The 12970-nt window shown below is 46.0% G+C and overlaps 6 non-coding genes across 6 annotated transcripts; all 6 read left to right on the forward strand.

Moving 5' to 3' along the window:
• Nucleotides 1-1258: 1258 nt before the first annotated feature.
• Nucleotides 1259-1449, forward strand: LOC130316894 (U2 spliceosomal RNA). Its single transcript, XR_008864101.1, has one exon. It is a non-coding gene; the product is annotated as a U2 spliceosomal RNA (small nuclear RNA).
• A 2087-nt stretch (nucleotides 1450-3536) lies between these two features.
• On the forward strand, nucleotides 3537-3727 carry LOC130316896 (U2 spliceosomal RNA). The gene has a single exon (XR_008864103.1). It is a non-coding gene; the product is annotated as a U2 spliceosomal RNA (small nuclear RNA).
• A 2093-nt stretch (nucleotides 3728-5820) lies between these two features.
• LOC130316897 (U2 spliceosomal RNA) lies at nucleotides 5821-6011 on the forward strand. The gene has a single exon (XR_008864104.1). It is a non-coding gene; the product is annotated as a U2 spliceosomal RNA (small nuclear RNA).
• A 2091-nt stretch (nucleotides 6012-8102) lies between these two features.
• LOC130316898 (U2 spliceosomal RNA) lies at nucleotides 8103-8293 on the forward strand. The gene has a single exon (XR_008864105.1). It is a non-coding gene; the product is annotated as a U2 spliceosomal RNA (small nuclear RNA).
• A 2091-nt stretch (nucleotides 8294-10384) lies between these two features.
• Nucleotides 10385-10575, forward strand: LOC130316899 (U2 spliceosomal RNA). Its single transcript, XR_008864106.1, has one exon. It is a non-coding gene; the product is annotated as a U2 spliceosomal RNA (small nuclear RNA).
• Nucleotides 10576-12664: 2089 nt separating this feature from the next.
• On the forward strand, nucleotides 12665-12855 carry LOC130316994 (U2 spliceosomal RNA). The gene has a single exon (XR_008864192.1). It is a non-coding gene; the product is annotated as a U2 spliceosomal RNA (small nuclear RNA).
• Nucleotides 12856-12970: the final 115 nt, after the last annotated feature.

Genomic DNA, 12970 nt, shown 5'->3' on the forward strand with positions numbered 1-12970 from the left:
ACCTATGTATAATGTTGTAAAAATGCTCTAGAAGCTAAAGTCGCAGAAATGTCACACATATTTGGCCTGCAACTTTCTGTGCGACAAATTCAGACAGGAAAAATCAGTATAAATCCTTAGAAAATTATCCCCCAGTGTCTCCATCTGCTGGCGGTATTGAATAAGCATTGCTGCACTGATGGGGTATGCATTAGACGAAAAAAAAGAAGAAAAAGAAGAATAATACGCCCAGAAAAGAGGCGAAAAGGAGAAAAACGTAAAAAAACGTGAAAAAAAAGTAAGAGGAAGAGAAGGGAAAAAAAGGTGGAAATGGGTTTAAAAGTGATTTCGGCGGAGAATATATATATATATATATATATATATATATATATATATATATATATATACGCGCACACACACACATATATATAAACGTATTCTCCGTTGAGATATTGCAGCCGCTGCTGTGTCCAGGCCCAGGAGCCTTAGCACTGTGCTGTGATGTCACTCAATACCACTGACATCACTAGGTGTAAACAACATCTCTCCTTTGCTGTGTATGTGACTATGGAGCTGTTTGGTGATGTCGTCTATTATGGCCTTCATAGAAGCAACAGGAGATTGTTGCATCCATCTAGAACCCTCAGAACTACAGTGCTATGATGTCACTCACTTCCACAGGCCTTGCAGAGTGTAAACAACAACAACCCAGCTTTGTCGTGTATGTAACCATAGGGATTGTGATGTCACCTAGAACCTTCACAGCAGCGACAGCTTTATGAGGAGCATCAGCACTGCTCTGCCTGAGCAGAACCATCACCGCCATAGGTTGTCAAATAACCCGGATTTAACCCACACAGGTAAGTCCAATGGGGTGCAGGCATGTCCTCTATGCTTACAGCTTCCCGTGGGTGTTGGTTTGATACCGTTTGGGGACAGCCAAGGAGGCATCTGCAGGCAACAAAGGTAGGTGTGTGCTTGTGTGTGTGTTTCCTATGCAGATCCTAAGCCCAGTGTCACATGCAAGTAGGAGGAGTAAGAAGGGTTCCTGGCAAATCCGGGTTATGGATTGCATTTAAAAAGGCCCCGTGGGAGTGCAATGGGCCCCTGTCTTGCTGCTTAGCAATAATGGTATGGGTTTAGGTTCTGCTGTGTGTACTGGTGGTTGACTGCCCCCCAGCCCAGAGTGTGCATGGAAAATTGTCTGGCAGCCTCCCTGACAGCAAGCAGTGATAGTGCCCATGAAGGGGACCTTGTTGGGCCCGCCCCTTTCACGGTTATCGCTTCTCGGCCTTTTGGCTAAGATCAAGTGTAGTATCTGTTCTTATCAGTTTAATATCTGATACGTCCCCTATCTGGGGACCATATATTAAATGGATTTTTGAGAACGGGGGCCGATTTCGAAGCTTGCTTCCGTCGCCCTATGCATTGACCCGATATGGCAGTATCTTCGGGTACAGTGCACCACCCCCTTACAGGGTTAAAAAGAAAGATTCCTACTTTCATTGCTACCTGCTTGCTGGCTAGCCAGCTAGCCAGCCCTGTGGGCCTTGCTGCTGCTGCTGCTGCTGCTGCAGCCAAAAAACAAAAGGTGGTGCTGCTGCTGCTTCTGCTGCTTCTGCTTGTGTCTGGCCGCTGTTGGAGCGTCCAGGCACAGGACTTCTGCTGCTGCTGACTAAATGGCCTCCTTAATTGGATCATTTGAGTAGCCAGCACACCTGTGCAGGTAGGGCATGACATGATAGGCAGCTGCCTTGATAGCGGGTGGGTGCTGAATGTTCCTAATTGACAAAATAAGATTAATGCTTATGAAGAAATATAAAATCTCATCCCTTCCCCAATATCGCGCCACACCCCTACCCCTTAATTCCCTGGTTGAACTTGATGGACATATGTCTTTTTTCGACCGTACTAACTATGTAACTATGTAACATAACATGGGGGGGTCTCCTGGCTGTTCACACAGGTGTGTCATTGCTGTACATTGACCATGCATTGCTTCTGTGGTATTGCAAAGGCAAAGACAAATGCTTCCAGCCATCCATTGCACTAATGGATTGGTCATCAGCTGGCTGTCTATGTCCCGCATCAATATAGACCAAAGTACAGAGGGTTAGGCTATGCTATAGTGCACCTACCTGATGCATCAGAAGGTGCGAGGCCCTTGCTAAATTCTGTGCACAGACTTTGAGATCTATGCTTTAGACTGTATCTAAACCTGCTCCAACATGGACTGACATTCTGGCCTACTTTCAGCCGATGCGACTTGTCTGTCGCTGAACAGTCGCTTTTTATGTATTCAGCACCTATGTATAATGTTGTAAAAATGCTCTAGAAGCTAAAGTCGCAGAAATGTCACACATATTTGGCCTGCAACTTTCTGTGCGACAAATTCAGACAGGAAAAATCAGTATAAATCCTTAGAAAATTATCCCCCAGTGTCTCCATCTGCTGGCGGTATTGAATAAGCATTGCTGCACTGATGGGGTATGCATTAGACGAAAAAAAAGAAGAAAAAGAAGAATAATACGCCCAGAAAAGAGGCGAAAAGGAGAAAAACGTAAAAAAACGTGAAAAAAAAGTAAGAGGAAGAGAAGGGAAAAAAAGGTGGAAATGGGTTTAAAAGTGATTTCGGCGGAGAAATATATATATATATATATATATATATATATATATATATATATACGCGCACACACACACATATATATAAACGTATTCTCCGTTGAGATATTGCAGCCGCTGCTGTGTCCAGGCCCAGGAGCCTTAGCACTGTGCTGTGATGTCACTCAATACCACTGACATCACTAGGTGTAAACAACATCTCTCCTTTGCTGTGTATGTGACTATGGAGCTGTTTGGTGATGTCGTCTATTATGGCCTTCATAGAAGCAACAGGAGATTGTTGCATCCATCTAGAACCCTCAGAACTACAGTGCTATGATGTCACTCACTTCCACAGGCCTTGCAGAGTGTAAACAACAACAACCCAGCTTTGTCGTGTATGTAACCATAGGGATTGTGATGTCACCTAGAACCTTCACAGCAGCGACAGCTTTATGAGGAGCATCAGCACTGCTCTGCCTGAGCAGAACCATCACCGCCATAGGTTGTCAAATAACCCGGATTTAACCCACACAGGTAAGTCCAATGGGGTGCAGGCATGTCCTCTATGCTTACAGCTTCCCGTGGGTGTTGGTTTGATACCGTTTGGGGACAGCCAAGGAGGCATCTGCAGGCAACAAAGGTAGGTGTGTGCTTGTGTGTGTGTTTCCTATGCAGATCCTAAGCCCAGTGTCACATGCAAGTAGGAGGAGTAAGAAGGGTTCCTGGCAAATCCGGGTTATGGATTGCATTTAAAAAGGCCCCGTGGGAGTGCAATGGGCCCCTGTCTTGCTGCTTAGCAATAATGGTATGGGTTTAGGTTCTGCTGTGTGTACTGGTGGTTGACTGCCCCCCAGCCCAGAGTGTGCATGGAAAATTGTCTGGCAGCCTCCCTGACAGCAAGCAGTGATAGTGCCCATGAAGGGGACCTTGTTGGGCCCGCCCCTTTCACGGTTATCGCTTCTCGGCCTTTTGGCTAAGATCAAGTGTAGTATCTGTTCTTATCAGTTTAATATCTGATACGTCCCCTATCTGGGGACCATATATTAAATGGATTTTTGAGAACGGGGGCCGATTTCGAAGCTTGCTTCCGTCGCCCTATGCATTGACCCGATATGGCAGTATCTTCGGGTACAGTGCACCACCCCCTTACAGGGTTAAAAAGAAAGATTCCTACTTTCATTGCTACCTGCTTGCTGGCTAGCCAGCTAGCCAGCCCTGTGGGCCTTGCTGCTGCTGCTGCTGCTGCTGCAGCCAAAAAACAAAAGGTGGTGCTGCTGCTGCTTCTGCTGCTTCTGCTTGTGTCTGGCCGCTGTTGGAGCGTCCAGGCACAGGACTTCTGCTGCTGCTGACTAAATGGCCTCCTTAATTGGATCATTTGAGTAGCCAGCACACCTGTGCAGGTAGGGCATGACATGATAGGCAGCTGCCTTGATAGCGGGTGGGTGCTGAATGTTCCTAATTGACAAAATAAGATTAATGCTTATGAAGAAATATAAAATCTCATCCCTTCCCCAATATCGCGCCACACCCCTACCCCTTAATTCCCTGGTTGAACTTGATGGACATATGTCTTTTTTCGACCGTACTAACTATGTAACTATGTAACATAACATGGGGGGGTCTCCTGGCTGTTCACACAGGTGTGTCATTGCTGTACATTGACCATGCATTGCTTCTGTGGTATTGCAAAGGCAAAGACAAATGCTTCCAGCCATCCATTGCACTAATGGATTGGTCATCAGCTGGCTGTCTATGTCCCGCATCAATATAGACCAAAGTACAGAGGGTTAGGCTATGCTATAGTGCACCTACCTGATGCATCAGAAGGTGCGAGGCCCTTGCTAAATTCTGTGCACAGACTTTGAGATCTATGCTTTAGACTGTATCTAAACCTGCTCCAACATGGACTGACATTCTGGCCTACTTTCAGCCGATGCGACTTGTCTGTCGCTGAACAGTCGCTTTTTATGTATTCAGCACCTATGTATAATGTTGTAAAAATGCTCTAGAAGCTAAAGTCGCAGAAATGTCACACATATTTGGCCTGCAACTTTCTGTGCGACAAATTCAGACAGGAAAAATCAGTATAAATCCTTAGAAAATTATCCCCCAGTGTCTCCATCTGCTGGCGGTATTGAATAAGCATTGCTGCACTGATGGGGTATGCATTAGACGAAAAAAAAGAAGAAAAAGAAGAATAATACGCCCAGAAAAGAGGCGAAAAGGAGAAAAACGTAAAAAAACGTGAAAAAAAAGTAAGAGGAAGAGAAGGGAAAAAAAGGTGGAAATGGGTTTAAAAGTGATTTCGGCGGAGAAATATATATATATATATATATATATATATATATATATATATATATATATACGCGCACACACACACATATATATAAACGTATTCTCCGTTGAGATATTGCAGCCGCTGCTGTGTCCAGGCCCAGGAGCCTTAGCACTGTGCTGTGATGTCACTCAATACCACTGACATCACTAGGTGTAAACAACATCTCTCCTTTGCTGTGTATGTGACTATGGAGCTGTTTGGTGATGTCGTCTATTATGGCCTTCATAGAAGCAACAGGAGATTGTTGCATCCATCTAGAACCCTCAGAACTACAGTGCTATGATGTCACTCACTTCCACAGGCCTTGCAGAGTGTAAACAACAACAACCCAGCTTTGTCGTGTATGTAACCATAGGGATTGTGATGTCACCTAGAACCTTCACAGCAGCGACAGCTTTATGAGGAGCATCAGCACTGCTCTGCCTGAGCAGAACCATCACCGCCATAGGTTGTCAAATAACCCGGATTTAACCCACACAGGTAAGTCCAATGGGGTGCAGGCATGTCCTCTATGCTTACAGCTTCCCGTGGGTGTTGGTTTGATACCGTTTGGGGACAGCCAAGGAGGCATCTGCAGGCAACAAAGGTAGGTGTGTGCTTGTGTGTGTGTTTCCTATGCAGATCCTAAGCCCAGTGTCACATGCAAGTAGGAGGAGTAAGAAGGGTTCCTGGCAAATCCGGGTTATGGATTGCATTTAAAAAGGCCCCGTGGGAGTGCAATGGGCCCCTGTCTTGCTGCTTAGCAATAATGGTATGGGTTTAGGTTCTGCTGTGTGTACTGGTGGTTGACTGCCCCCCAGCCCAGAGTGTGCATGGAAAATTGTCTGGCAGCCTCCCTGACAGCAAGCAGTGATAGTGCCCATGAAGGGGACCTTGTTGGGCCCGCCCCTTTCACGGTTATCGCTTCTCGGCCTTTTGGCTAAGATCAAGTGTAGTATCTGTTCTTATCAGTTTAATATCTGATACGTCCCCTATCTGGGGACCATATATTAAATGGATTTTTGAGAACGGGGGCCGATTTCGAAGCTTGCTTCCGTCGCCCTATGCATTGACCCGATATGGCAGTATCTTCGGGTACAGTGCACCACCCCCTTACAGGGTTAAAAAGAAAGATTCCTACTTTCATTGCTACCTGCTTGCTGGCTAGCCAGCTAGCCAGCCCTGTGGGCCTTGCTGCTGCTGCTGCTGCTGCTGCAGCCAAAAAACAAAAGGTGGTGCTGCTGCTGCTTCTGCTGCTTCTGCTTGTGTCTGGCCGCTGTTGGAGCGTCCAGGCACAGGACTTCTGCTGCTGCTGACTAAATGGCCTCCTTAATTGGATCATTTGAGTAGCCAGCACACCTGTGCAGGTAGGGCATGACATGATAGGCAGCTGCCTTGATAGCGGGTGGGTGCTGAATGTTCCTAATTGACAAAATAAGATTAATGCTTATGAAGAAATATAAAATCTCATCCCTTCCCCAATATCGCGCCACACCCCTACCCCTTAATTCCCTGGTTGAACTTGATGGACATATGTCTTTTTTCGACCGTACTAACTATGTAACTATGTAACATAACATGGGGGGGTCTCCTGGCTGTTCACACAGGTGTGTCATTGCTGTACATTGACCATGCATTGCTTCTGTGGTATTGCAAAGGCAAAGACAAATGCTTCCAGCCATCCATTGCACTAATGGATTGGTCATCAGCTGGCTGTCTATGTCCCGCATCAATATAGACCAAAGTACAGAGGGTTAGGCTATGCTATAGTGCACCTACCTGATGCATCAGAAGGTGCGAGGCCCTTGCTAAATTCTGTGCACAGACTTTGAGATCTATGCTTTAGACTGTATCTAAACCTGCTCCAACATGGACTGACATTCTGGCCTACTTTCAGCCGATGCGACTTGTCTGTCGCTGAACAGTCGCTTTTTATGTATTCAGCACCTATGTATAATGTTGTAAAAATGCTCTAGAAGCTAAAGTCGCAGAAATGTCACACATATTTGGCCTGCAACTTTCTGTGCGACAAATTCAGACAGGAAAAATCAGTATAAATCCTTAGAAAATTATCCCCCAGTGTCTCCATCTGCTGGCGGTATTGAATAAGCATTGCTGCACTGATGGGGTATGCATTAGACGAAAAAAAAGAAGAAAAAGAAGAATAATACGCCCAGAAAAGAGGCGAAAAGGAGAAAAACGTAAAAAAACGTGAAAAAAAAGTAAGAGGAAGAGAAGGGAAAAAAAGGTGGAAATGGGTTTAAAAGTGATTTCGGCGGAGAAATATATATATATATATATATATATATATATATATATATATATATATACGCGCACACACACACATATATATAAACGTATTCTCCGTTGAGATATTGCAGCCGCTGCTGTGTCCAGGCCCAGGAGCCTTAGCACTGTGCTGTGATGTCACTCAATACCACTGACATCACTAGGTGTAAACAACATCTCTCCTTTGCTGTGTATGTGACTATGGAGCTGTTTGGTGATGTCGTCTATTATGGCCTTCATAGAAGCAACAGGAGATTGTTGCATCCATCTAGAACCCTCAGAACTACAGTGCTATGATGTCACTCACTTCCACAGGCCTTGCAGAGTGTAAACAACAACAACCCAGCTTTGTCGTGTATGTAACCATAGGGATTGTGATGTCACCTAGAACCTTCACAGCAGCGACAGCTTTATGAGGAGCATCAGCACTGCTCTGCCTGAGCAGAACCATCACCGCCATAGGTTGTCAAATAACCCGGATTTAACCCACACAGGTAAGTCCAATGGGGTGCAGGCATGTCCTCTATGCTTACAGCTTCCCGTGGGTGTTGGTTTGATACCGTTTGGGGACAGCCAAGGAGGCATCTGCAGGCAACAAAGGTAGGTGTGTGCTTGTGTGTGTGTTTCCTATGCAGATCCTAAGCCCAGTGTCACATGCAAGTAGGAGGAGTAAGAAGGGTTCCTGGCAAATCCGGGTTATGGATTGCATTTAAAAAGGCCCCGTGGGAGTGCAATGGGCCCCTGTCTTGCTGCTTAGCAATAATGGTATGGGTTTAGGTTCTGCTGTGTGTACTGGTGGTTGACTGCCCCCCAGCCCAGAGTGTGCATGGAAAATTGTCTGGCAGCCTCCCTGACAGCAAGCAGTGATAGTGCCCATGAAGGGGACCTTGTTGGGCCCGCCCCTTTCACGGTTATCGCTTCTCGGCCTTTTGGCTAAGATCAAGTGTAGTATCTGTTCTTATCAGTTTAATATCTGATACGTCCCCTATCTGGGGACCATATATTAAATGGATTTTTGAGAACGGGGGCCGATTTCGAAGCTTGCTTCCGTCGCCCTATGCATTGACCCGATATGGCAGTATCTTCGGGTACAGTGCACCACCCCCTTACAGGGTTAAAAAGAAAGATTCCTACTTTCATTGCTACCTGCTTGCTGGCTAGCCAGCTAGCCAGCCCTGTGGGCCTTGCTGCTGCTGCTGCTGCTGCTGCAGCCAAAAAACAAAAGGTGGTGCTGCTGCTGCTTCTGCTGCTTCTGCTTGTGTCTGGCCGCTGTTGGAGCGTCCAGGCACAGGACTTCTGCTGCTGCTGACTAAATGGCCTCCTTAATTGGATCATTTGAGTAGCCAGCACACCTGTGCAGGTAGGGCATGACATGATAGGCAGCTGCCTTGATAGCGGGTGGGTGCTGAATGTTCCTAATTGACAAAATAAGATTAATGCTTATGAAGAAATATAAAATCTCATCCCTTCCCCAATATCGCGCCACACCCCTACCCCTTAATTCCCTGGTTGAACTTGATGGACATATGTCTTTTTTCGACCGTACTAACTATGTAACTATGTAACATAACATGGGGGGGTCTCCTGGCTGTTCACACAGGTGTGTCATTGCTGTACATTGACCATGCATTGCTTCTGTGGTATTGCAAAGGCAAAGACAAATGCTTCCAGCCATCCATTGCACTAATGGATTGGTCATCAGCTGGCTGTCTATGTCCCGCATCAATATAGACCAAAGTACAGAGGGTTAGGCTATGCTATAGTGCACCTACCTGATGCATCAGAAGGTGCGAGGCCCTTGCTAAATTCTGTGCACAGACTTTGAGATCTATGCTTTAGACTGTATCTAAACCTGCTCCAACATGGACTGACATTCTGGCCTACTTTCAGCCGATGCGACTTGTCTGTCGCTGAACAGTCGCTTTTTATGTATTCAGCACCTATGTATAATGTTGTAAAAATGCTCTAGAAGCTAAAGTCGCAGAAATGTCACACATATTTGGCCTGCAACTTTCTGTGCGACAAATTCAGACAGGAAAAATCAGTATAAATCCTTAGAAAATTATCCCCCAGTGTCTCCATCTGCTGGCGGTATTGAATAAGCATTGCTGCACTGATGGGGTATGCATTAGACGAAAAAAAAGAAGAAAAAGAAGAATAATACGCCCAGAAAAGAGGCGAAAAGGAGAAAAACGTAAAAAAACGTGAAAAAAAAGTAAGAGGAAGAGAAGGGAAAAAAAGGTGGAAATGGGTTTAAAAGTGATTTCGGCGGAGAAATATATATATATATATATATATATATATATATATATATATATATATACGCGCACACACACACATATATATAAACGTATTCTCCGTTGAGATATTGCAGCCGCTGCTGTGTCCAGGCCCAGGAGCCTTAGCACTGTGCTGTGATGTCACTCAATACCACTGACATCACTAGGTGTAAACAACATCTCTCCTTTGCTGTGTATGTGACTATGGAGCTGTTTGGTGATGTCGTCTATTATGGCCTTCATAGAAGCAACAGGAGATTGTTGCATCCATCTAGAACCCTCAGAACTACAGTGCTATGATGTCACTCACTTCCACAGGCCTTGCAGAGTGTAAACAACAACAACCCAGCTTTGTCGTGTATGTAACCATAGGGATTGTGATGTCACCTAGAACCTTCACAGCAGCGACAGCTTTATGAGGAGCATCAGCACTGCTCTGCCTGAGCAGAACCATCACCGCCATAGGTTGTCAAATAACCCGGATTTAACCCACACAGGTAAGTCCAATGGGGTGCAGGCATGTCCTCTATGCTTACAGCTTCCCGTGGGTGTTGGTTTGATACCGTTTGGGGACAGCCAAGGAGGCATCTGCAGGCAACAAAGGTAGGTGTGTGCTTGTGTGTGTGTTTCCTATGCAGATCCTAAGCCCAGTGTCACATGCAAGTAGGAGGAGTAAGAAGGGTTCCTGGCAAATCCGGGTTATGGATTGCATTTAAAAAGGCCCCGTGGGAGTGCAATGGGCCCCTGTCTTGCTGCTTAGCAATAATGGTATGGGTTTAGGTTCTGCTGTGTGTACTGGTGGTTGACTGCCCCCCAGCCCAGAGTGTGCATGGAAAATTGTCTGGCAGCCTCCCTGACAGCAAGCAGTGATAGTGCCCATGAAGGGGACCTTGTTGGGCCCGCCCCTTTCACGGTTATCGCTTCTCGGCCTTTTGGCTAAGATCAAGTGTAGTATCTGTTCTTATCAGTTTAATATCTGATACGTCCCCTATCTGGGGACCATATATTAAATGGATTTTTGAGAACGGGGGCCGATTTCGAAGCTTGCTTCCGTCGCCCTATGCATTGACCCGATATGGCAGTATCTTCGGGTACAGTGCACCACCCCCTTACAGGGTTAAAAAGAAAGATTCCTACTTTCATTGCTACCTGCTTGCTGGCTAGCCAGCTAGCCAGCCCTGTGGGCCTTGCTGCTGCTGCTGCTGCTGCTGCAGCCAAAAAACAAAAGGTGGTGCTGCTGCTGCTTCTGCTGCTTCTGCTTGTGTCTGGCCGCTGTTGGAGCGTCCAGGCACAGGACTTCTGCTGCTGCTGACTAAATGGCCTCCTTAATTGGATCATTTGAGTAGCCAGCACACCTGTGCAGGTAGGGCATGACATGATAGGCAGCTGCCTTGATAGCGGGTGGGTGCTGAATGTTCCTAATTGACAAAATAAGATTAATGCTTATGAAGAAATATAAAATCTCATCCCTTCCCCAATATCGCGCCACACCCCTACCCCTTAATTCCCTGGTTGAACTTGATGGACATATGTCTTTTTTCGACCGTACTAACTATGTAACTATGTAACATAACATGGGGGGGTCTCCTGGCTGTTCACACAGGTGTGTCATTGCTGTACATTGACCATGCATTGCTTCTGTGGTATTGCAAAGGCAAAGACAAATGCTTCCAGCCATCCATTGCACTAATGGATTGGTCATCAGCTGGCTGTCTATGTCCCGCATCAATATAGACCAAAGTACAGAGGGTTAGGCTATGCTATAGTGCACCTACCTGATGCATCAGAAGGTGCGAGGCCCTTGCTAAATTCTGTGCACAGACTTTGAGATCTATGCTTTAGACTGTATCTAAACCTGCTCCAACATGGACTGACATTCTGGCCTACTTTCAGCCGATGCGACTTGTCTGTCGCTGAACAGTCGCTTTTTATGTATTCAGCACCTATGTATAATGTTGTAAAAATGCTCTAGAAGCTAAAGTCGCAGAAATGTCACACATATTTGGCCTGCAACTTTCTGTGCGACAAATTCAGACAGGAAAAATCAGTATAAATCCTTAGAAAATTATCCCCCAGTGTCTCCATCTGCTGGCGGTATTGAATAAGCATTGCTGCACTGATGGGGTATGCATTAGACGAAAAAAAAGAAGAAAAAGAAGAATAATACGCCCAGAAAAGAGGCGAAAAGGAGAAAAACGTAAAAAAACGTGAAAAAAAAGTAAGAGGAAGAGAAGGGAAAAAAAGGTGGAAATGGGTTTAAAAGTGATTTCGGCGGAGAAATATATATATATATATATATATATATATATATATATATATATATACGCGCACACACACACATATATATAAACGTATTCTCCGTTGAGATATTGCAGCCGCTGCTGTGTCCAGGCCCAGGAGCCTTAGCACTGTGCTGTGATGTCACTCAATACCACTGACATCACTAGGTGTAAACAACATCTCTCCTTTGCTGTGTATGTGACTATGGAGCTGTTTGGTGATGTCGTCTATTATGGCCTTCATAGAAGCAACAGGAGATTGTTGCATCCATCTAGAACCCTCAGAACTACAGTGCTATGATGTCACTCACTTCCACAGGCCTTGCAGAGTGTAAACAACAACAACCCAGCTTTGTCGTGTATGTAACCATAGGGATTGTGATGTCACCTAGAACCTTCACAGCAGCGACAGCTTTATGAGGAGCATCAGCACTGCTCTGCCTGAGCAGAACCATCACCGCCATAGGTTGTCAAATAACCCGGATTTAACCCACACAGGTAAGTCCAATGGGGTGCAGGCATGTCCTCTATGCTTACAGCTTCCCGTGGGTGTTGGTTTGATACCGTTTGGGGACAGCCAAGGAGGCATCTGCAGGCAACAAAGGTAGGTGTGTGCTTGTGTGTGTGTTTCCTATGCAGATCCTAAGCCCAGTGTCACATGCAAGTAGGAGGAGTAAGAAGGGTTCCTGGCAAATCCGGGTTATGGATTGCATTTAAAAAGGCCCCGTGGGAGTGCAATGGGCCCCTGTCTTGCTGCTTAGCAATAATGGTATGGGTTTAGGTTCTGCTGTGTGTACTGGTGGTTGACTGCCCCCCAGCCCAGAGTGTGCATGGAAAATTGTCTGGCAGCCTCCCTGACAGCAAGCAGTGATAGTGCCCATGAAGGGGACCTTGTTGGGCCCGCCCCTTTCACGGTTATCGCTTCTCGGCCTTTTGGCTATGATCAAGTGTAGTATCTGTTCTTATCAGTTTAATATCTGATACGTCCCCTATCTGGGGACCATATATTAAATGGATTTTTGAGAACGGGGGCCGATTTCGAAGCTTGCTTCCGTCGCCCTATGCATTGACCCGATATGGCAGTATCTTCGGGTACAGTGCACCACCCCCTTACAGGGTTAAAAAGAAAGATTCCTACTTTCATTGCTACCTGCTTGCTGGCTAGCCAGCTAGCCAGCCCTGTGGGCCTTGCTGCTGCTGCTGCTGCTGCTGCAGCCAAAAAA

Source organism: Hyla sarda, unplaced genomic scaffold, assembly GCF_029499605.1.
Source record: "Hyla sarda isolate aHylSar1 unplaced genomic scaffold, aHylSar1.hap1 scaffold_197, whole genome shotgun sequence".
Taxonomy (NCBI): domain Eukaryota; kingdom Metazoa; phylum Chordata; class Amphibia; order Anura; family Hylidae; genus Hyla; species Hyla sarda.